This window comes from Erythrolamprus reginae, chromosome 1, assembly GCF_031021105.1.
Source record: "Erythrolamprus reginae isolate rEryReg1 chromosome 1, rEryReg1.hap1, whole genome shotgun sequence".
In the NCBI taxonomy this organism is placed as follows: domain Eukaryota; kingdom Metazoa; phylum Chordata; class Lepidosauria; order Squamata; family Dipsadidae; genus Erythrolamprus; species Erythrolamprus reginae.
The window spans coordinates 47,828,965-47,833,521 of record NC_091950.1 but is presented as its reverse complement, the minus strand read 5'-3'; the positions used below and the strand labels follow the sequence as shown (position 1 = coordinate 47,833,521).

General features: G+C 39.2%; 1 long non-coding RNA gene across 1 annotated transcript; it reads right to left on the bottom strand.

The window, feature by feature from the left end:
• Nucleotides 1–221: 221 nt before the first annotated feature.
• LOC139167113 (uncharacterized) lies at nt 222–4,557 on the bottom strand. Its single transcript, XR_011559074.1, has 3 exons — nt 4,443–4,557; nt 2,770–2,814; nt 222–402 (listed from the first exon to the last, which is right to left on the bottom strand). It is a non-coding gene; the product is annotated as an uncharacterized lncRNA (long non-coding RNA).

Here is a 4,557-nt window from a genome sequence, read left to right as displayed (position 1 = left end):
ATAGTGTGTTCTGGAACCTGAACCCTAGGAGTGCTAATATAGTATTATATTTTAGATAACTGTGAGGTATATCACCCTTATGTTATACTGCATGCCCATTTGGGAGCTGGACAATTAAAAAGCAACAATTAAAAGAAAGTAGTGAAGAAAAGTGTCAGACAAATAAGTAAAAAATATTGATTACGTCTAGGAAATCTAGATTAATAAAATATTCAGCACACTTCTTGAATACCACATTTATTCACTCCATGACGGTTGGCAGATTACCATTGTGCTAATGATGCACACTGCTTACAGAATAATTAGTTTCCCATGATGTAAATCAGCTCGTTTACAGCTCAGATGACAGTTCAAAAATTCATACTGAAGATTGCAAGTTTTAATGATGCTGAGGCTTGGCTCCTGAAATAACATAATCTTAATTAGACCAACAATAAACCATTTTTAATAAAATATACTTTACTGGAAAATTATGATGGGGGGAAAAACAGCAACCAACCAATCAATTATACTGTGATATATTCCACTGGGCACTACCTAATTGTGTTTTTGCATGAGAAGACTCCACCTCATATTTCTCAATTTTATCCCCCAAATCTGCTCCAGAGTGTCATGTAGACTTTTCGCAGCAGATCTAAGTTACACATATGAGACTGAAGTGGGAAGGAAGATCAGCCCATTCATATGATGTTATAATTAGCTCACTATTTTAGACGTCTTTAGTATGACTACGTATATAACATCTATTAATTATTCTGATACAGAAAATATAACTATGAATTTTCCAGTTTGTTCCTCTTGCTCATTGGGCCTGATCAAGTCTAGATAGATATACAAATCTAAGTGTTATTTTATACAAACACATAATATGCTAACAATCTAGATAAAGTAGCATAATGCTATGCGTTTTTACTTGGTAATCGATCACACTGTGTTCAATAGTATCATTTTATAATAATAAAAAACTACAGCATTTTAACACTTTTACCCATTCCCTTCATTAATACATAGCTGTCAGAACCAGCATATGAAGGACACGATAACTGTATAATTATAATCAGTCTTTCTATTATCCAGCGGCATTTTTAACAGGCCTCAGCCAATAGATTTGCTTTTTCTAGCATGGAATTGTAATGTCTGCTTACAACACAACAATGTGAACACCAGCTACAAAGCAACAGTTAAAATTGCAGCTAGATACTTTCAGGTATGCATTTTGTAAAAGATGATAGTTTAATTAATTTAAATAAGTTTAAATTAATTATGAATAAAAATAATGTACATTCAAAAATAGTGCTATTTGCAAAAAATGAAAACCACAAAAGTGGAAAAACATATAATTACGAGTGAGAGTTTAAAATGTTATACAGAGAAGACAGTGACTAGCATAATTTAATACCAAATGGACTGGATCCAGATTTCAAACCTATAAAATATCAGTAGTTTCCCCTCGTTATAACATCTGTTTCACTCAGTTTAGCAAATTGACAAGACATAACTTCTACCCATCCCCTGAATATTTTATTAAAAGTTACTTTGGATAATGAAATGGATAGCATATAAATTTAACAAATAAACTGGCTTGGATAATCTAATTTAATGGGATATATAGAGGTATCAAGAAGGGCATCTGATCAGTAAAGACTCAATTTCATCCAATCACCCCAATTCTATCCCGAATTAAGGGATTACAGGATCGTAAAACAAAAGCTTTTTATTGGGTTAAGTAGAGGAAAGGGGACACAATCATAAAAGCCACTGACGTTTTTTAGAAGTACAGTGATCCCCCGATCATTGCGAGGGTTCCGTTCCAGGACCCCCCGCAATGATCGGTTTTTACTTCCGCAGCGCTAGCGAGGAGCCGAAGATTGGGGTTCCTGGGAAGGGGACTCAGCTGGGAAGCGGCGCTGGGGTTTCCCCACCGCCCACGCAAACTCCTCGCTGCCGCTCGCCCGCCCTTCGCCCGCCCACGCCGCTCGCTCGCGCCGCTTCCCAGCTGAGTCCTGAAGCCAATTCGCTTCAGGACTCAGCTGGGAAGCGGCGAGAATGAACGGCGTGGGCGGGCGAAGGGCGGGCGAGCGGCGGGCGCGCGGGCAGGCAGGCGGCGGACAAGCCGTTCGCCCACGCCGCTCGCTCGCGCCGCTTCCCAGCTGAGTCCTGAAGCCAATTCGCTTCAGGACTCAGCTGGGAAGCGGCGAGAATGAACGGCGTGGGCGGGCGAAGGGCAGGTGAGCGGCAGCGAGGAGTTTGCGTGGGCGGTGGGGAAACTCCTCGCTGATGCCCGCCGCTCGCCCTCCCGCCAGCAAGAGGGGGAAGACCCAGGGAAGCCGCCCAGCAGCTGATCTGCCCGGCGCCATCTACGCATGCGTGCCCATAGAAAAAAGGGCGCGCATGCGCAGATGGTGTTTTTACTTCCGGGTTGAAAAATCGCCATATAGCCGTTTCGCAATGATCGGGATCGCAATACCCGGGGGATCACTGTACTCACTTTCCCATATATCACACTATTTTAGTTTCCGCCATGGGGAAAAAAGGAGCCCAGCTAGCCTAGATACATGCCAAGCAAAATCTGAATCTTATTTATTGTATTTACATATTTAAAAAATCCTAAATTCAGAAGTATCATTACTTTCTGAGCTTTATGTAAACATTTGGTACTAACAACAAATGCAGAATCACTTTCAAGTTCTACATTAATTAAGATTTTAAATTAATGAAATATGTAGTTATGACAGATCTATATTCATTTCCAATTATGCCAGCACTTACTCCTCCTCTTTTTTTCTGCTGCTCTTCTTTCTGCTGAATGTTCACCTAAGGATAAAAGAATTTTTAGATCAAATAATAGTTCCTAGTATAATTAGAGACATAGATCATATCAGGACAAAGCTATAATCAAGAAAAAAAATGTATAAGAGAACCTGAATAGCCAAATATAATTACAAAATTTACAGTAACCCGATTTTATAAGAATTGTTTTTATTTTTACAAAATTTGGGGCAAGTTTGATATCCATGATTTGGGTATTTCCTTTTGTTTGAATGCTTCAGGTAATGTTTTATTAAGGATTGATTGCAATTACCATAAAACAGTACTAACAATACAATTCAAGAGTTGTAAGATTAATTCACATGGCTTCGCCTTGCTCTGCTCTTATTATATTTTTGGACTAAAATCCACATAAATCTTTGAATTAGGGCTGAAGATGTTGTTCTTGAAACCTATGCATGTTTTGAAGCAGCAGATAGGTGATAGACTGTCAACATCTGCAGCTTTTAATAAAATGATCAGGAGAAGCTTTATGTCATATTAACACATGTATTTTGTTGGTTTATATTGTATAATAGAAAAAGAAATTCCTTGATTGATCTTAAAGAGCATACTTAAATTGCTTCAGTTATATAATGTAATAAATATCTATATACAATGAATATAATACAAGACAAACTGGGAAGATACAGTAATCTTTTATAAATTTGACCTATATTCAGTCATAAAACAAACATAGAAACATAGAAGATTGGCGGCAGAAAAAGTCCTCATGGTTCATCTAGTCTGCCCTTATACTATTTCCTGTATTTTGTCTTAGGATGGATATATGTTTATCCCAGGCATGTTTAAATTCAGTTATTGTGGATTTACCAACCACGTCTTTTTACCTCTACCGTCAGCCACCCCAACAAAAAAGGCCTCTATTGGGGCCCCAAGCCAGCTGGCAGAGCCAGGTTCTAAGACTCTAGAAGGCCAGGAATGTGGGGAGGCAATGGGATTATATTTCACAGCAGGAAAAGCTCTTCTCCTAAACCCTGCCAGGTGAAATTCTTTGGCAAATGGGATCTGAAGTAGGCTTCTCCCGCTGGAGTGAATGGGATGGGCTAATACTAGTATAGTGAGATAGTTCCTCAGATACCCTGCACCCATGCTGTACAGGGATTTAAAGGTAACAACCAACACCTTGAATTAGACTTGAAAGCAATGGCAACTAATGCAGCTCGCACAACAGCAGTGCTAAATGTACCACCCAAGAAGCCTTCACAACTATCTACGCAACTGTGTTCTGTAGTAGTTGTAGCTTCTTAACAGTCTTCAAGGATAGCCCCACGTAGAGTGTGTTGCTGTAATCCAAATGACAGATGACCAGTGCATGAATGACTACACACAGTTTAGTGTAGCAGTTAAGGTGCTGGCCTAGAAACCAAGACATAGTGAGCTCTACTCATGCCCTAAGCATGAAGGCCAGCTAGATGACCTTGGGTCAATCACTCTCTCTCAGCCCTACCCACATCACAGGATTGATTGTTGGTGGGAAATGGAAGGCGTATTAGACATTTTCACCATCATGAGTTACTTATTAAGTAATATAGGTGGGATAAAAATCTAATAAAGGAATCCAAAACTGCATATGTAACCAGAGTTCCAGAATACACACATATAAACTTTACCTCCAAATTCAATTTTGTAAAAAAGGTATCCTGTTAAGATCACAGAAGCCACGATAGGCTGAAATTCTTTTGAAGGTTTATATATAGCCCACAACTTTGAAATATTAGCCAGCAT